General features: G+C 42.9%; 1 protein-coding gene across 1 annotated transcript in view; it reads right to left on the bottom strand.

The window, feature by feature from the left end:
* CTR9 (CTR9 homolog, Paf1/RNA polymerase II complex component) overlaps positions 1 to 20,908 on the bottom strand; it is a 1,518,941-nt gene that overhangs the window by 1,405,814 nt on the left and 92,219 nt on the right. The window lies entirely within an intron of this gene.

Genomic DNA, 20,908 nt, shown 5'->3' with positions numbered 1-20,908 from the left:
ACCTAGCACAAGAGCGGCATCCAACAACGTCGTGCTCAGGCCCTAAACAAGGTATACACAAGGTATGGTAATCCCTATGAGGTATCTGTTTCCCACAAGAAATACAGTTATTCACTTTTTCTGACATCCGGTTAAATACTGAGGCAAGAAAAAACCAAAATGTTCCCCAACGGGTACTTAGCCAACTCTGATTCGGTCTGAAACTCCGACTTCAGAAAATTTCAGAACGCCAACCTGCACTCGCAAAACTGCTTCTGCATCGGACCATGCGGCAAAAAAGACTGAGGATATGACGTCGGTCATGCGCATTAGTACCCTGACGTTCTGACGTCAGTCTAATGCGCCCTGACCGACGTCAGCCATATACTCTGGTATTCGGGCCGACTGGACAGCGGACTACCCAATAGTTAGGACTGCAGCAATGTGGAATGAAGAACATCTGGAGCTATGCACTTTGTGAATACCCTGGGCGCAGTAGATAAGCCAAAGGGCAGTGCAGAGAACTGATAGTGCGTGTAGCCTGCTTTGAAGCATAGGTATCTTCTGCAAGATTCCCTGATTGGGATGTGCAGATATGCTTCTTTTAAATCTAGTGTTGCCAACCAGGCATCTTTGCCTAGCATAGGAAGTAATTGGTGAAGAGTCAGCATCTTGAATTTTGGAATCTCCAAAAAAGGTGTTTAGAGTAGACAGGTCCAGGATAGGATGCCATGAATTGTCTTTTCTGGGTACCAGGAAATGTCTCAAGTAGAAACCTTGTCCCTTTTCCTCTTCTGGTACCAGCTGAACAGCCCCCGTGCTTGAGAGAAAGTACTTATTTTTGGGCCTCTGCCCACTGATTTGGGGGTAGGTCCGGCCACCCACTTGGTGTTGGCAACGTGCGGAAATGAAATCTGTATCCCTGGGACACTATATTTAAAACCCGTTTGTCCTGAGTAATGAGTTCCCAATTCTTTGCATGAAGAGCAATCTTTCCCCCCAAAGGGGCAGTCAGTTGATAAGTGCTTGGAAATTTTAAAAGGAAGTCCTTGAGACAGTTTACCACAGGAAGGAGTCTTAATTACTCCCAGACTTGGAAGTGGAGGCCCCCCACTGCTTAGTTCTGCGAGTCCTCTGGGACTGAAACTTGGGGTTTTTGCTGTATCTGGGTTTGGCTTGAGAAGACTTGGAAGGGGCTGGAAAGGACCAATTCTCAGAGGGTCAGTGCCTACTAAATCTAGGAGGCTGAACTTGTAAAAAATCTTTAACAGTTTACATAGATTTAGCCTTATCTTCCATCTTTTTAAGAACTTCCTCAGCCTTGTTGCCAAACAGGCGGTCCTGATTTAAAGGAGCATCCAACAATTTAGCTTTAACATGATCAGGCAAAGATTGCTCCTTAAGCCAAGCATGCCTTCTGATTACAGACCCGCAACAGCAGCCCTGCAAGAGGCCTCTAATGAATCAAAACCACATTGCAAAGTATGTTTTCCAACTTGTTCGGCAGAATGCATTAAATCCTGTAATTCTTTATTTTCCACACAGTCAGGAATCAACGTTTTCTGTTTAAGCAGTCCAATGACATGTTGCTGATATTTTAACATATGAAACTGGCAGTTTAAAGCCCTAATGGCCAAGGTTGCAGAAATGTAAACCTTCTTACCCCATCTATCCAGCACCCTGGAGTCTCTATCAGAAGGGTAGGATTTTTAGCAGTAGAAGCCTTAATGCCCTTGGGCCCCTGTGAAATAGTCTCTGGATCTGCAATAGGATTTTTGAAAAGGAACTTGGTGCGACTCAGGACTATGTAGTATCGGTCAGGTTTTCTGGGAGCAGGAGGCAGGGAATCAGGGGCCAAACTAGACTCCGAGAAAGCATCATCAACAATGTCTAGTACAGGAGGAATAGCTAAAGGCCTATGCCGAGGTAGGAGAAGGAAATCCCTAAGCTTCTTTTTTGAATCATAAAAAATCCTGGTTTTCCCAGTGGAAATGCTCCCTTAGAGTATGTAATGTTTCCCCAAAAGAAAAATCCTCAGAAGGGGAAGCAGAGGGAATAGAGTCCTCTGCATCAGAATCCTCATAAGTAGGTAAGGGCAAATCCAGATCTTCAGAAGTGTCAGAAAAAACAGAATCCTGATCAGAAGATTCATAATCAACTTCAGTCCTAGGCCTCTTAGAAGGGTGGGTGGGGGGTTGGCTATCCTCTTAGAAGGGGGGGGGGGGTTGGCTACCCCTGATTAGAGTCATTAGATCTTCAGCCATTCTTATCATTTGTTTTTTAGGCCTAGAGGCCTGAGCAAGTGGCCTGGGCGTCAGTTTTTTAGACATGGATCGAGATTGAGGCTTAAGTAAAGAAGGAGGTGTCTGTTTAATATGCAAGTTCATAGGCCTGAATACACCCTCAGAAGCCGGTGCCTGCACAGCGGCTCTGGACCCATCCAAGGAAGAGACATCCACAGGTTCCATAGTTGAAGCATCTCGCGGCATACCGGACTACGAATGGGTCTCAGTAGAGGCCTGCGAATCAGAAGTAGCAGGTATCAGGGGCTGCGAAAGCGCCTCACTGAGTACCAGCGAACTGGCGACTAGCTTAGGAGAAGCACTGTCGGCAGTTTTGGACCTCGGCGGCCTGTCTCTGTCTTTATCTTTGCGTTTTTCGCAATGCCGGTAGTCGGATGGCTAACCGATGATACTTCTGGATAATTCAACGAAGAACCGAAATATTTAGAGGCGAAAATATACCGATGACGGATAATGCGCTGATTAAATAAAGCACAAAACCGACAGCAAGGTAAGTCATGGTCAGGGCCCAGGCAAGGAATACAGTACGAATGAAAATCTTTATGAGGTATTTGCTTTCCACAAGTAATGCAATTATTAACTTTTACTGACATCGGTAAGGAGCAAGAAAAAGCTTCCCCAATGGGGTACTTAGCTTTAGTTGAAGACTTCGGTTCTGAAACTCGAAAACAAAAATTTCAGGAGTTTGCCGACTGGCACTTGCGAACTGCTACTGCTTCGGGCAGCGCACAGCAAGAAAGACTGATGTAATGGCGTCGGCTGCATGTTTTATACCCCTGAGGTCATGGAAGAAGGGACAGCAACCGACGCAGGACCCAAGACTTTGTTAATCAGGCCGACTGAGGGCTACCTGCAATCAGATAACCCAAATGTAATGACTGCAACAGTGAAACATGAAGAACATCACCAATTCCTCAGAAGAAGGGTTACAGGACTTCCAGTCTCCCCGTTGCTTGAGAATTTCGAGAATGTCTCCGAATGAGAAGTCGTCTGGGGGAGACCGTGGGGACCCTTCCCAATCATCACAATCGGTGTTCTTCAGTGATAGATTACTCCGGGGAATCAAGGTTCTTCCTCTTCCACGGTTTCTTCTGGGGTGGCTCTCCAGTGGGATCTTCCAAGGACTACGGAGAAGGGGTTCCCTTCAAAGTGGGGGGGTCTTGTGACTCCCGTGCCCGGGGTCCCAAAACAGGGGGTTGGGACAGCTGCATTCTAAGGGGGGGTTCTGATACTGATGTCATTAGTGCTGACTGTGAGCCTGTGGAGGTAAGGACTCTTTCCATCATCTGGAAAGCAGGCCCGCCCGAGGAGGGATGGGAGTCTGGAACCAGAAGGACAACCACGGAACTGGGGTCGCACCCTGACCTGAAGAACCCACCTCCAGGTGAGGAGCTCCGAGAGGACTGGAAGCCGTCAGAGCTGTGGACATAGATGGTGCCAGCGAGAAAATAGGCACTGGGCTAGGTAACAAGGTACGGCCGGTCCAAGCACTGCTCTGAGAGAGCATCGGCTCCACCGGAGCTGATGCAGCTAGGTTGGTCGGTGCCGACAGGGGAAAAACTGCTGTCGGAGCCACGACAGTATGCACCGGGGGTGGACATTGGTACCAAGATCTCCAGGACCTGGGTAGAGGCCAGAGGAGGATAAACAGGAGAAGATGTAGTAAAAGATTCTGAGCCAAGAGGGATGGAAGGTCTAGCTGGAATGGACAATCCCCTAGCTGTCAGAAGCTGATCCACAATCCACACTAGGTCTAATTCAGAAAAACTCCTGGTGAATCTAAAGGAGGCTGCAGAAGGAGAATCAGGTCTTTCTAGAAAGGGGCTAAACCTCTGCCACAAAAAAGGGTTGCAAGTTGGAGAGTATCTTGTCCTTGGCAGATATTAGAGTTTAGGAGCCAATGGAGCCAAATAAACTAATTGGCACTGTGGCCGGGGATGGTACCGAAGCAGACACAGTCATAGGAGACCATGTCGGATCCAAGGACAGCACCAAAGTCAGTGGAGGTTGCAACCGAAATAGGAGTAAATACCATGGACGGCGCCAAGGGAGAAGATACAGAGCCTGGTGCTGAAGAGGTCTGCACCGAGGGCACTGGAGAAGCACGGAGCCGACTGAGTTCCGTAACTGAGATGCAGGAACCGAGTGACACTGTTTTTCCTTATGTTTTTTGGTCTTTGGAGGGGGTGAGACCTCCAACCCCGATAAGAGCCTCCGAAAAAGGCGTCTTAATTAAACCTTTTAAAATAAGCTTATTTTTACGTTCTGCTAGTGTACAATTACTAAAAGTAGCACAGATGTCACAGTCAGCTTTAATATGATCCACGCCCAAACAGTATACACAACGAGCGTGTCCATCCAAGTTGGGCATCATACTGTCTAAACCCCAACTTAGCTTTGTCTGACATAGTAAGGCAACAAGGCTATCCTATAGAAAAAACAAAAGGGAGAGAAAAAGGTGAGAGAATACCAACGATGGTATTTAAAAAATACCACAAGTAGTAGGGAAGGGCCTATCAAAGGCAGAAGAGAGGGACAGTACCAACAATGGCAGAAATTAACTCAAACCCACCACACGCAGGGTGTGAATAGCAAATAACCAACACAATCACTAAAAAACAAAAAAACAAAAAAAGAAGGGCAACCACACTGGTCGTCTAACAGAAACAATGCTTTATTACACCAGTTGGTGACTGAGCGCTTTCATCTGTAAATCTTAGGCATCAGTCTCACCATGAAAACACATCACTTCCTTTATATATAGAAACCTCCTTTTTTGTTTTTTAGTGATTGTGTTGGTTATTTGCTATTCTCACCCTGTGTGTGGTGGGTTTGAGTTTCTTTCTACATTTTGGGTACCCTGTCTGGTTTGTCGGGCGTTTTGCCCTGCTTTTGTTTCAATGATGGAATCGCTTATTAAAGAACTCACTGAAGCCATTTCAAAGCTTTCGGCTTGTTTAGCTGCTGCTCCAACTCGTAGGAATGCCACGGAAGCCTCCAACAGTTTGCTGGCACAACAGGACTTTGAATTGCTTACTTTGCACACTCCAGCTGTGACTGATAGTCGACCCAACCAATCTGAGAGTGCGTCTATTCCATCTGGCTCAGCGGGGCTTACTAATTGGTTTACGTGTTGAATTTTACAAACTAGAACAAGAAAGCGGCGTTTTGAGATCATTAAACAATCAACTTGTTTCCTTTGAAAGACTATGTCGGAAGTACCAGGTTTATAACTGGATAACGCATTTTTAACAGAGTCCCTAAAGTTGAAACAGGTTCCTAAGGGGCTTTGTTTGTGGAAGCTGCCAAACGGGATCTCGGATGGTTCATCAGCGTATAAGCAGCTAGTTGAACTATATAACAAGGGACTTGAGGCAATGCGTATCATCATCAAAGACAATGACACTAAGTTACAAAGTTTCAGGAAAGACATTGTTACTCTTAATTCTAGTATTACTAGTGACTTGTTATTTATTTGAGTACAAGGACAAGTACAACAAGATTTTGGTGGATTTGGAAAAGTAAGTTAAAGATAATATGGAGAAAAAAACAGTCCAAATTAAAACGTGACAGGAGGGATTATGCTACTAAGAATGTATATAGTAGTAATGTGCATGAAAAAGACAATGACTATGTTTCCCCCAATGATAAAGTAGGAAATGATGTTCACAATTTAAATAATGTTGACAACATTCACACAAAGGTTTCTGTTAGCAACAGTACAAATGTAAGAAATAGTCGTGATGTTAGAGATGAGGTTTTTTTTAGAACCCCCAGAGTTGAGAAGATCAGAATGCCTGAAGAATCAGGTGGACCACAAAGGTTTTGGTTATTGGAACCAATGGTCGTACAACCAGAGGGGTTGGAGGGGGAGAGGGAGACAGAATTACCGCTACTAGATTTTTCTAATACATCTGACAATGCATATGTTGCTAGTGAAACAAGAACTGATCATCACGATAGTGTGAATATTCTTAGAAATGGTGATTTCACAGTGTATAATTTCACTAATATGGTATTGACCTCTACACATTGTGAATTGTTGAAAAAAGGCTTTTCGTTTGTTCCATGTTTTAAAACTGATATTGCCTCCTTGCTATTGAACTTTAGATTATACACATGACAAACTTAAAATTATTTCCACAAGAAGATGTGAGGTTAAAAAGGAGTAGTACCTTTATTCCTTCGTATCACAGGAAGGTGAGTGTATTTGAGTCCTTATGTGAAACAGCTTCTGACAGTTTTTCCTGAAGGAAGTATTTTTCTTTCCTCTAATTTCTCTCTTAACCGTTTTGTATATCTTGTATCTGGAACTTCTGGGCTTTTTAAATAATAGTAACAATACAAAATGTCTTTCTTATCCTCAACACTCCACTCTCTTGGCCAATTAATTTTTGTAATTTTTGTGGACTGCTACTTCCTTCTACAATGGGAGGGGGGGGAATCCTCCCCCTGGGCTTGGCCTGGTCCCATTGTAGGAATGTTTCTGCATTTTGAAAATTCTACACAGTCATTTTTTCCCGTCCTGACACCAGTGAACCTACCAGGATCGGGCACTTTTTTTTATCCTGGGTTTTGTGCAACCAGCTATCTTTTTTTGTTTTTGACCTACTTCTGTCCATAATATATGCTATATAAATACAGCCTATACATCAGTGTCACCTTGGTGAGATATTTGTGAAAAAACATGGTCCACCTTGAGAAGGCACTCACCTAGACTTGAAGATGAATTAAATTTCAGCATTACTACTCTCCTTTGCTTGCTGACTTTTCATCTCTCCATTAGGCCTTGCAGATAAGGCTGGTTAGGCTAATGGGTCTATAGTTCCCAGGGTCAGTGGCTGCACCCTCCACCCCCCGTTTTCCATTCTGCAGGGACAAAAGCAGTGCTAAGGCTGCGGTTGAAAAAAAAAAAAATAATTAAAAAAAAAAAAATAAATAAAGTACCCAATGGTGTTGCTAACTCCCGTTTTAAATCATTAAGAATGCAGCCTGGGATGTTATCAGGTCCCATAGATATTGTATTTTTGGCCTTGGAAAGGGCAATTTAAAACCTGCTCTTTAGAGATATTAGGTCGAGAATGGGTGGTTAGGAATATTTTGGGGTACATGTGGCAGGGACAAGGGGAGAAGTTTTCACTGAAGTTTTCCGCTAGCAAGATGGCTATTCCCACTGGTTCAGTATATGCGGTACCATTCACTACCCGTTCAGCGCAAATCTGGGCATAGCTAAAGAATGCCTTATGGTTATCCTTAGCTAAGAATGTCAACCTAGAGTCACAGTTGGCTTTAGATGACTTCACAAGATGTCTTATTTGCTTGTTCAAGCTGAGAAGGGTGTGCTTACAATTCTGAGACCATTCCTTCTTGCTCTTAGACAGCAATTTCTTCCTCTTATTATATAACCAGTTTGTGGTGGATGTCCACCAGTCAGGCTTGTTTTTTCTTGAGGATCTTGCTTTGGTCCTTATCAGGAATGGCTGGATCAATACAACTGTATAGATGTTTATATAATGCAATGGTGTATATCCCAGAGGGGGATCTGATGCTATCGTTACTTTGAAGAGATAGATTTATGATCAGACTTCACCAGGGAGGCCACACACTTGGAATGTGCATCGTTCAACCATGTTGGTAACTACCAGTCTAGAATGTTTGGGCCCCTTGTGGGGGTGCCAACTATCTGTTCCAAAGCATTTGAGTTAACGAAGTCCAAGAACCTTTGGGCGAGTGTGTTTGTACACAAATAACTTACCCAATCTATGGACGGGTAGTTAAAGTCACCCATAACCAGGGTGTTTTGTTGTATTTTGATTTCCTCCCCATGCCTATACTTACTCCCAAACCAGACAGCTACAAACTATGCCTAACCATTTTATAATCTAACCTTCTCCCAAATTTGAGCATCACTGCACCTCTCCTTGTCAAGCCAACTGCGCTCTCCTTACTGTTGTATTTAAAATAATGAAACAGTCATCTTCCGTGCAACTCTATTATAAATTTCCTCCAAAATCTGCACATTACTACCTCACATCTCAGCTCAACAATGCCCTACTTCCTCAAAGAGCAAAACGGCTCCCTGGTAAGCTGTGGCTATGCATTCTCCTCCATATTTCAGCCAAAACTATGGGGCAGTTTTCACACAAATATCACAAACAGTGACACTACTACTAGATTTTGCATAAAAATTACAAACCCTTCTTAAAGGGCAACATAAGTAATTTAAGTTCTCTCGTCCTCATAAAAAACTAAAGACCATTCCACAGCCTAATTAAAGCACGATACTTTGGCAATCATGCATAAGTAAAAAGGTCTTTGACCAATGTTTATGCTGAACGTCTACTAGCATTGCTGCTGCTACTGTTTTATACATGTCTACTGCAAAACTTACTGACACTACTTAAACTACATTACTGGTTCTTAGGTTCACAGGTAGTTACTAAACATGTAGTCCAGCAGACCATTAATTAGACTAGCCCAAATTTCCAACTACCACAAATAAATGTCTGGCTAAGTGATTTTCTGAAGGTCACACTGTCAAATGAGGGAATCGAACCCTGTACCCCAGGGAAGTATCCTCTCAACAACCACAAGAAGGTTATAACTTGTCCTAATCTTGCTAGTAACTGAAATGAGTTCATGTGATCAGTCTACTATACTGGATATAAAAGAGGACTCACCCTGGCAATAACTTGTTCAACAGATGCAAGTACTTAGACTTGGCAGAACAATAACATAAGAACTCATCAAAATGACGGCACAAACAACCTTCAAAATATAAAATGCAGCCTAGGGATGTTTTTTTCCCTTAAACCTTCCATGGATAGCTCAGTGAGCAGTGCACTGCACAGTGGGAAGGAGCTGGTAGTTATTAGCATTAAAGGATCACTATGAGCAGAAACTGAAAACCCAATCCAAACCTAAAAGCACTACGCAACTGCTTATTACTAAATTTTAATTTTGTCTAAACAGTGAATGTCCTCCTGGGGCAGGCATGCTACTCTAATTTTGTTTTGTTGGAAAGCTATTTCTTGTCCATAATGTACTGAGAGAGGTACAGACAATATGATTATAATACCAGCAACTGCATGTTGCCAAACTACAGTCCCATTTCTTAGAATGGAAATACTGTCAAGTTTGAGACTCCTCAGTAAAATGGCAAAGACTTTTTTGTGTAACCATTTGAAATGTCAGGATCTGCTTTAATGAGTCCTATGGTGCTGTAACTGAATGCCAAAAAAGGAAAGTACATTCAAGTCCAAGACTTCTATTTATCAGAGTACTCATTCTCTCTGAAATACAGTTGGCAATTTTATAACATATACATATATATATATGTATATATATATATATATATATATATATATATATATATATATATACACATATACGTATACATATACACACACACATTTTACATATATATATATATATATATATATATACAATGTTTGAGGGGTGCAAGGAACTTATACCACCCCCTTTCTAAAAAATGTTTATAGAAGAACAGCAATGTTCCAACATTCACACAATGCCGAGTGTCAACATGTGAGGAAAAAAAAAAGAAAACGCAGAAGAGTGCAGACATTTCAACAGGGAGCCCATTTTTGCAGTGACTCATGTGCATGTTTCCTACCTGTGTTGCACCACCTACAGAAAGAACATTCTTGAAAAGAGATACAGATGCAAATGGGATGGTTGCCTTTTTCAAGAGTGATATTTTGTGATATTTAAGTCCCGTCTTTCCTCCCCTCAATCAGCTAGTGTGTTATATTTCTTGGATTGCAAAGCTCAGCTTATCAGTGAAGATGCACATGTGATCATCAGGTTTATTCACCTTTAAACTATAGGAAGTTTAACAGGAAACAAAGAATGTAATTCTATATGACAACACAGAGTCAAAAGAGTTGTGAATGTTAAAAAAAGCTATGCTTACCAAATTTTTTTCCATTAGCAAAATACTTTCAGATGTAATAAGTATGGTGATGCAATATTAAGCGGGAATTACTAAAGAACGAAGGTTTCATGAGATTTCATTCAGTCATAGCACAGTAAAGAAGATGACAAGGGAGGAATGCCAAAAATGGGAGAAACTACTAAGCCATGCTTTTTCAACATGTGTAAACAAAAAAAACATGACTATTACCATACAAGATGGAAATGCACTCCGGAGGGGAAGAAAATGTTGCATTTAGGGCACAGTTGTCTTTTAATAATGACCAGGGCATCAGTCTTACTGGTAACTCAAGACAAACCTCTTCAAAAGTCTGATCCATTATTCAATGAGAACACCAAAAACCTGCTCTCACACTTTTCCTTTATATTTTAGGGCTCAGAGAAGCAGTACCCACACACATATCTATAAAAAGAAAAGAAAATACACTATAATCAACAAAAAATAATACATGGGCCATTTTAAGTGCAACAATTTAGGGAAACAATTCCTCTTCTAGAGATATTATTGCTTACTTATTTTGTTTGCTTCAAACTGCTCTCCTCTTTCATTAAAAAACAAACCTGGAGGAGTTGGGAAAGATTGGGAAAGCAGAACAGAAATATAAATTAAAAAAGGAACAATGTGAAGAAATCTGTAGGGCTCCCAAGTATGCAACAATATTCAGAAGGTTTCGAAAGTTTGCATGGAAGTATTTATACACCTCAATTAAATGGAGAATTTTCTTCAAGTGGATAGTAAATAATGAGGAAGAGACAGGAAACAGACTGTGATGAGTTGGAAAAAAACCTCCCCTACGACAGAAACATTGGGGAAGCAAATCGTAGTAACCAAGTAGATGACTGTTTTGAGCTGGGACACAAACTGTAAATTGCTTAGTCATAGCAAGGCTACTGACAGCTGAAAAGGAATCGCAACAAAACACTAATCAAAATCCAACCCAAATGTAGTGAAGTATTGACTACGTAGAGCAGAATAAAAACTAAATATGCAAATTTTATATAAACAGATTTTTTTTTTTGGAAAAATACATGCAGAAAGAATAACATTCAGAACGGGGGGGGGGGGGTGAATTTTAATGTAAGGCGGTAAATGAGCAACTTAATGTTGGGATGAATGAAAACAGTTAAAAAGAGAAAGAATAGTTGTGTAAAATCTTACCATAACCATAGATGTCCTTCTCTTCCATGTTGCAGTATTCTTGGTGTGGGATTTCCTGCCTTCAGGCAACTCGTACATAGGCTCCTATACAAAAGCTTCATCTTGGCTGTTGCAGCTGAGTGGGACATCAAACGTAGGGCCATAAACCATGGACCTTAAGTGTGATGTCTGCATGCACAATCCTCAGAACTTGAAGCTAAGCAGGCAAAGTAGATGGCCCAACAGCAAAGGCTGCCAAAGATGACATGTATAAGGCCCTGGGTTTCTTCTGTAATGGAGAGATGCATCAGGGAGGAGTTAGACTGCTAGAGTCTGTGAGGGGGAATGGTGTGTGGGAAGGAATACTGAAACATTAAAGAGAAGGACATCTATGGTTATGGTAAGATTTTACACAACTATTCTATGTCCTTCTATTCCTATGTTGCAGTATTCTTGGTGTGGGAGAGTACCACAGCTTAGTTTGATGAAAGGGTGGTGGATGCAGAAGATGATTCCACAAAGCCTTATAGGATTGCCCTAGCAAATCCTGCGCATGCTTTGGAGATTTGGTCCAATTTGTAATGTTTGGTGAAAGTGTGGATAGTGGACCATTGTGCTGTTTCCATAATGGAAGCTGTGTCCATGCCTTTTTGGAAGGCCTTGGAAGTGGCCACTTTTCTTGTGGAGTGTGCCTTAGCCGCAACTGGAGGGGGTTTTTCCGTGGTGTGAGTAGCAGAAATAGATTGCCTTTCTAATCCAGGATGCAATGGTCCGTTTGGTGACTGCCTTGCCCAATGCCTTCGGGTGGAAAGGTACAAAAAGGGTTGTTTGGATTTCCTAATGTCTTTAGTCTTGTCCAGGTAAAATCTCAGTTGCCTGTGGACATCTAGGGAGTGGAGCAGCCCCTCTCCTTGGTTAGTGGGAGAGGGGAAAAAATTGGGTAGGTGAATGGATTGATTTAGAGATAACTCACTGACTACCTTGGGCATGAAGGAGGGGTTACTTCTCAGTGTGACCCTGTCCCTATGAAAAATGGTGCAAGGTGAGCATGCCATTATGGCTTGTAGCTCAGAAACCCTTCTGACAGAGGTAAAAGCCACTAACAGTACCGTCTTCCAAGTACAAAACTGTAGAGAGGCTGTATTAGCCATCTCGAAGGGGAGCTGGGTAAGCTTTTCCAGGATAAAGTTCAGGTCCCATGGAGAAGGGATTGGCTTCTTAGGTGGTGTGATGTGCAAGAGCCCTTTAAGGAAAAGTTTCACATGTAGCCTGGCTAACAAGGGAGGCTCTAGAGGTACGCGGGTTGATAATGCGGAGAGGTGCACTTTCGTTAATGAATAGGAAAGTCCACCCTTTATAAATTGACACATATATGAAAGGACTAGGGCAGTGTCAGCCCCATAAGGGTCCCTTTCCTGTCCCAGACACCACTGAGTAAATCTTTCCATTTAGCAAGGTATGATTTTCTAGTAGTGGGTTTCCTGGCCTCCCTCAAGACTGATAGCACATCCTCTGAATAGTGGTGTCTGAATGGGGTTAGTAATTTATCACTCAGAGTCAGGGGTAGCATTTGCAAGTGTGGGTGTAGGAGAGTTCCTTTGTGTTGTCAGAAGGTCCACCTTGTGGGGTAACTTGCAGTGATTGCCCTTGGCTAAATTGTGTAGAAGGGGGAAACCAGTGCTGCCTTGGCTAGTAGGGAGTCACTAGCATGATTTTTGGTTTGCCCTTCCTGATTTTTAGAAGTACTTTCTAAATCAGAAGGATGGGGGGGTGGGGGCGTAAAGGAACTTCCTACAAAGGTGAAACTTTAGAAGTCTACTCTCCATGCTTGGGGGGAGTAAGTCTTTGTGCAGAAGGTCTGCAGCTGCCTGTTCTTGGGGAGGCAAACAGGTCTATTTGTGGAGTGCCCCACCAGTGGACTGTGTCTAGGAAGCCCGACCTGTCCTGCATCCATTCCTGTTGTGGAGAGGATGTTCTGCTCAGGAGATCTGCTTGCTTGTTATCCTGTGAAGGGATGTAGCTGGCTTGCAGGGACAGATTGTGATGGGATGCTAGGTCCCAAATTAGTAGGGCTAGCCTGCACAATTGGTATGCCTTGGTACCTCCCTGTTTGTTGATGTACCACATTACAGTGGTATTGTCCATCACTATTAGAAGAGGACTTGGTAGCAGTAGGGGTATGAAGGTCTGTAGAGCTAAAAGAACTGCTGTTATCTCCTTTACACTGATGCGTTTGATTTTCATGGGAGGTTGCCACTGGGCTTGGACTCTGAGTGAGCAAGGTGGCTCCCCAACCTGAGTCTGAAGCATCTGTATGCAATATTTGTATGGGTTGACGGGGCTGCAGTGGAAGCTCTGGGTTTAGTTGTACTTCTTAGATCCACCAAATGATTTCCTTCTTTAAACAGGGAAGAAGGGGAATAACTTGCTCCAAGTGATTCTGGTGTTGTGACCAGATATTTCTGAGGTACCATTGCAGTTTTCGCATATGCATTCTGGCCAATGGTAGCATGGGAATGGTTGCTGCCAAAAATCCCAGGAGTCGAAGGAATTGTCTTGCAGTGACTGTCTGGGAGAGCAAGATTTCCTGGAAGTGGGAAGTTAAGAGATAGAACCTGGTCCTGTAGGAGAAAGGCTTTCATTCTTTTTGTATTGATTCTGCAACCTAGGAATATCTTGTCCTTGTCTGGGTTCAGGGATGACTTCTTGAGGTTTGGTGTGAACCCTAGACTTTGTAGAAGGGACATAGTGTAGATGTCTTAAGAGGGAATCTTCGAACTGTGCTAGGATAAGGATGTTGTCCAGAAGAGGACATCTTCGGACTGTAATAGGATAAGGATGTCGTCCCGATATGGGTAAATCTGGATTCCTTGGATCCTGTGAAAGACAATGGCTGGAGCTAGGCACTTTGTAAACACTCTTGGGGCAATGGATAAACCACAGGGCAAGGCCGTAAATTGGAAGTGCGAGGATGGGCCAGAGAAACACAGGAAACGTCTGTGTAAGGTCCTGATGGGAATGTGCAGGTAAGCATCTTTTAGGTCCAAGGTGACCATGAAAGCATTTGAGGGTATGAGGGGTAAGAGAGTGGGAAGTGACAGCATTTTGAAGGAGGGTACCCATAGGTAAAGGTTTAGGAAGGAGAGAACCAAAATGGGTCTCCAGTGACTGTCTTTTCGAGGGACCACGAACAGACGGGAGTAGAATCCCTTTCCTTCTTGTCATGTGTGAAGAGGCTCTATTGTGCCTTGTTGCAGGTCTGACAACATTTGTGGAAGGAGATGGCATTGGTTTTTTGGCGGAAATGGAATGCCCTTCCAGGGAGGAATATGTTTCCAGGATAGAAAGTATCCTTTTTGAATAATGGTTAATACACATTGGTCTGTGGTGATTTTTTGCCAGAAGGGGAGACGGTGGGTAAGGCGAGCAGAGAGGGGCAGATGGGCAAGGCAGTCACGCATTATTAGGAACTCCCCTGTCCTGAAAGTGTTGTCTAGGCTGAGGAGGTGGGCCAGTGGGCCTGGATGAGGAAAGTCTTCCAGTTCCTCTTGTGGGTCTGGAGGAGGGGGCAGCAGAATGAGGGTTACGCCTAACAAAGGTAGTCTTAGCCGGGTAGTTCCTATAAAATGTGGGTATAGGGGATACCAGGAGATCTTTAATATCCTGTAATTCTTTGCTTTTTTCTTGCAGATTCTTAAATAGGTCTGCAGATTGCTTTCCAAAGAGGAAGTTGTGATCCAGGAGGGCATCCAAGATTTTGGACTTGAAGTCCTCTGGCAGATTCTGTAGTCTAATCCGGGAATATCTCCTAAGGACAGATGCTGATGCTGCAGAGCAAGCAGAAGCTTCTGCAGTATCGTAGCTGCATCTTATGGAGTGTCTAGCCACTTGCAGTGCTAAGGACAATTTGGAGGAGAAATACGTTTTAATGGGACTGTCAGGAATTGAAGCCAGCATAGAGGTGGCTTGGGATACTAAGTCCAGGGCATACTTGGTCATGTGTGTTTGATAGGTAATGGCTCTGAAGGCCAAAGTGGAGGAAGTGTACACCTTCTTGCCTAACCTATCCATGGATTTGCTATCCGTGGGCAATAGGGAGGCAGAAATTAACAACCTAGGACTGTTTATCAGGGGCAGTGGCAATCACTGCTGGGTCTGCTAAGGGTAGCTTTATGAGGAATTTTTGTTCCTCTGGCACCTTGTAAAAGCGGTCAGGGTGCTAAGGTGCAGGAGGCTGAAAGGTGTTCTAGAGGCTGCAGTAAAGGCATCCAAGTACGCAGGAAGAACAGGGGCTACAGCTGGAGGGTAGGGGACTCCACGTGCAGTAGTTCAAATGATCTTTTTAGGGTTTCTGTCATTTGGGAAGTATCCCATTTGAAATGGTCTTTCATGTTGGTGAGGATTTCACCAAATGTAATGTCTTCAGGTGGAGAATCCCCTCCCACAAAATCCTCATCAGGAGAATAGTATTCCTTGGGAGAAGCAATCTGGGATGCATAAGAGATGGATTAATCCGAGGAAGAGTAGGTAGATTCATGTTCTTCTTCCTCAAGGAGAAGAGCCATGGGAATGGAAGAAGCAGAGGGAGGCCTAGGGCTTAGCAGAGGCAACGTAGTTGTGGGTGAGGCAGAAGGCCAAAGGGCCATAAATGCCTGCATAAGAGAAGAGGTGAAGGCCTCCCAGTCTGGAGGGCCTTCAGAAGCAGGCGTAATGTGTTTTGTTTTCTGCTTCTTTCTGGTTGGAGTCGGTCTTGAGCTGGGTTTGGCAGCAGCTGTATCAGAGGTCTGGATCCCGGTCGAAGGAACCACCAAATCTGGTTCCCCCTTGACATCGACAGGAGTCGGTGTCTGAGAAAGCTCCGTGGACATGCCAGTCGTCGGCTGTGCAGTGGCCTCCGTGAGGGAGATCGATGGAGTCGACTGATCTGCCGAGCCCTCAACTCCTACAATCGGTAGTTGACTGGGCGCCCGGGTGCAAAGCGGCAGGCGATGAAGGCCTAGCCATCTTGGCCTTCTTACGTGAAGGTTCTTGGGCGGCCTCCGAACCGGGATCCATCCTGAGAGCCAGCTGTTTGAGGCGTTGGTTTTCTACGTAAAGGTTTAAAGCTGCCAGACAACTACGCAAGGTCTTGGGCACAAAAGATTTACAAATAGGGCAGTCGTTAGAGTCGTGTTCCCGGCCTAAGCAGAAAACGCATTTGTCATGGGCGTCCTTATGGGGAATTTGGCGCTCGCATTGACACTTTTCTCTGACATCAGCTGAAAGCTACAACAACCAAGCCTAAGCAATGCGAAAGACTGGTAAAAAAATTAGAAATGCAAAAACCCAATGGGTTACTTATCTATAGTCGATACGAAGTCTAGAGAGTGATCGTACAATGCAAAGTCATCTGCGGCTGAAGAGTTTTGTGGATTGTGCGTGCAGACATCAAACCTGGTTTATGGCCCTACGTGTTAACGTCCCACGCAGCTGCAACAGCAAAGCTGAAGTTTTCGTATAGGAGACGACGTACGCGTCGCCTGAAGGCAGGAAATCCCACACCAAGAATACTGCAACATAGGAATAGAAGAACATCATATGTATACTGCAGTATGACAATAACGGAAACTGCTATTAATGTCTGCTTTCTATTCTATTAGTTACTGTATATGAATTCATATTGCAAAGTAAAATGGGAGTATTTAATAAAGATACTTAAAAAGGAATTCAAGGGAAATCAGCAAGACTCAGCCATTATCTAGTTTAGGACTAGCATTCTACAGCCAAACAGCTAGGAAACCAGACAGAAAGCAAATAGATTTAAAAACTTTTAGGTCGCCTTTAAGTACTTCAGAAATGCATTCATATGCTTTCAGTCAAGCTGGGAGCACAAGAAAAAAATAGGTTATAAAACACAAGAAACATGCAAAAAATAAAATAATATCCTGTACATGATAAACACAGCATTTTTTACATGAAAAAGATTATTATCAGTTAAGACCCTCTCCCAGTCCAAAACCAAAACTTGGCAAGAAATCGACTGCAAGTTATAGTCAACCAAGTAAACAATTTCTAATGCAAAAATCATACTGTTCATAATGAGGCACAGGCAGTATACAACAGATCCCAGTAGACTAATTAAAAATATGGTACACATGTTCAAAGGTTTATACTAGTCTAATAACCACCATGTTTTTACAAGCTTAGCCATGTAACCCAACCCAGTTCTGTCCCAGACTTCCTTGAACTATATAGTGGGGTACGTTAGCACAGAGGTAACCAAGGGTTATATGGGTGTTATGTTAGCTGGGGATTAATTTACTTACTGTTGATTTCTGCCCATCGCAGACATTGGGGCCAGACTGGGGGTGAATTTATGATGTCCCATCCAGTGATAAAGGTTTCTTTTGAATAGGGTCAGGGATAAACTCTGCTTTACATAGTCAGTGAGCGTATTCCATAGCATGGGAATACTTTGCGACACATTATTAATATTTCATGTTATTGAGACAAATTAGGCTAATCACTGAATACAGTGGTCACCTATGGTATGTACCCAGTCTAGACACATGCAACATCTGGAATGCACATACCTTACCTAAAGGATACAAAGCATAAACAGCAAAATGTCCTACATGGACAGACTCAAAGCCCTGTCACTATACTCTCTGTCTTACAGACTACTATGAAATGACCTGTGTCTGTCATACAAGGCATCCTTTGACCCATTTCTGATGGATTTACTGCACATCAGCAAGATAAACAACATCAGAAATACCTAGTCTAAGGACCTAACCTCTTTTGCAACATCAACAGAATAGTTTGGAGGGACAGGTATAGATCACAGAGGATACCCCTTGTGTACAACAGCCTCCCCATCCACATAAAACAAAGTTCATCTCTGTCCATATTCAAGTGCAACTTGGACCTACGGATGGGAAACAATTTATCCCAAGACTGCACCAGTACTACTAACAAACATACGTAGCTCCTAAATGCTTTAAATCATGTAGGGGTCCACCAAATTACCTATGGTACTATCCTAGGTATTCTCATTAGGGGTAATATTGAATTACTGACCATAGAATGGGCAAGGCCAATCTATAATCAAATGTGTTAGGTTATTTCCAGCACAAAAATGCAAACTGGCTAGGCTTAAAATGGCCCACATGGGCAGCTAGTCTATTACTTGCCTATGAACCTATATCAATCTCTCCAGCATGTTCTATTTATGTTGCAGGCAAAGTTGAGGTCATTGGATCTAGCATTGCTGGTGCAGTTTTGTTTTGTGGATGTTTAAGAGGTCCATCGGAGCTAGACTGGAGGATGCTTTATATTCTGTTCATAGATCTCCTGTCAGTAACCTGTAGAAGACAGGGTACAGATATAAGGCCTTAAGGCAGTCTGTGTAGAAGGCATTCTGTTGAAAGTGCCTAGTTCAGTACATGCCAAAGGGGCATTGTACTAAAGGGCTGAATACAGTGGCACTATAACTTCCTTGGACCTGGATGCCATACCCTTGCTTACAAGCTGGATGGCATAGAATGATTTTTTTACCATCTTTGCTACATGTTGGTCAAACACCAGCTTACTGTCTACATATGTTCCCAGACCTCGAACTCGATGGAGTAATTAGCTTGGGCGGACAATTTCCCAAAGGGCACCATGATGCATTTCTTCAGTTTTAAATACGTGACTTGAGAACCAGTCACTTCTTGTGTCAGACCCTCTTGTAGGATGACTGTGTCATGGAAAAATCTAGGATAACTGTAAATTGGGAGCCATCTGTGAACTTGGTAAGCCAGAGGTCTTTGACATTAGCATTGAGTTCCTAGATGTAGAAGCCAAACAGGAGCAGGCCAACACAGACCCCTGGGGTATTCTGCTGTAGACCGGTCTTGCTGATGGAGGTGGTCTCCCAGATCCTGACTTCCTGGGTCCTATCAGCGAGCCAGCCAGCCAGCAATCCAGCGTGTTATCTAGGGATTTAGAGCTAGTTCTAAGAGTATGTCATCAATACCAGAGTAGTGTATTGTATAGAAAACCTTAGCCAAGTCAAGGTATGTACAGTTTTCCCATCATCCACAGCATTGGTGACCATCTAAAAGAAGTCTAATAGGTTTATAAGACAAGACCTTCCCTTAAAGACAAACTGGGATTGGTCCAGGGTCTGTAGGTTGCCAATGTCCTTGTTAATCATTTCCATGATAATTCGTTCCATGGCTTTGCATATTAAGACTTGTCAAACTCGGGGTCAGTTGATGATCCATTCACCTTGCATGTAATCTGTTTTGAGGCTGCAGTTAGAGTGCTTCAAGCAATCCTGCTATGTCATGTTTTAGGCTATTTAGGAGGTAACTGAGGATATTATTGGGGTCATGGAAAGAGTGTGTTTTTGGCATTGGTGAGTGCCACCAGGACCTGTCCCCTGCTGACAGACGGGGGTGTGTGAAGTTACAGCTTAATTTATCAGCCAGCTTATATGCTAAGTCACCCTGGTCAGTGAAGGTTATGCCACTTGCCACCAGTTCTGCACACTGCTGAATGTTACCTTTGAGGTTCTGGACACACCTGAAGAACCCCTTGTGATTGCCTTTAGCCTTGGAGGTTATCCTGACCTCATAATTAGCCTTGTTGGACTTTATTAAAACTTCATTTCTTGCTTAGTTGAATCACAGAGCTCATCTCTATGAGAGTTGCTCTTTCTGAGTTTGGCAATTACTTTTTCTTTCCTGTTATATACCCTGTTAAGGTAAGGATTCCAACAATGGTGTCTGTTATTGGCATTAGATTTGGCCTTATGTAGGTACGTTAACCTCAATGCAGCCACTTACACATTTGTACAAGGCTTCTGCAAATACTTCTGGATAGGAATCCATATTCTCGGGGTTTCGAGGAGCTGTGAATTTTGACAGACTGTCGCTTAGTAAGATCTAGTTTGCTTTAGAATAATTCCTAAATTATGGGTTTAGATGGATTTTCTGGGTTGATTTTTATTTTGAGGAAGACGTGACACTGGGGTGGGGTTGCAGGGCTCAACTCCTTCCCATATTGGCCCATGAAAGCACGCAAACTTTTATTTTCTTAGGAGTACACAGAATTAAACATAATAAAATAAAAAAGCAGAAAATATGCATCGATGCTGCATACAAATACATTACAGTCTAAAATGCAATTGTTTACTTAAAGCATCTGATTACAAAACACAAGTATACAAAAATATTCAACTTAACTGAATGAATCCACATTCTGAAGCTTCTCAAAGTAACTTACAACACATTTAAGTCTTATACTAAATACTGTCCTTAAGAATGACAACTGAATTGCAAAACATAATTCCAACACTTGACAATTCTACTGAAGGAACTACTTTATGTCAAATATTTATAAATAAACAAGCACTGTAATAACCTTCCCAATAAAAAAAAGAAAGCACATTTTGTACACACAGAAATAATGTCCACAGTATGCACTACTGCCATTACTTTAGCCGCCAAACATCAGACTAAGATGAGAAAAGCTGCACATGCACTAACCCCCTTTTGTTCTGCAA

This window comes from Protopterus annectens, chromosome 17.part0 (genome assembly GCF_019279795.1).
Source record: "Protopterus annectens isolate FY-2018-M chromosome 17.part0, PAN1.0, whole genome shotgun sequence".
In the NCBI taxonomy this organism is placed as follows: Eukaryota; Metazoa; Chordata; order Ceratodontiformes; family Protopteridae; genus Protopterus; species Protopterus annectens.
Note: the sequence above shows the minus strand (reverse complement) of the source record. Positions and strands in the feature narration are given on the sequence as shown.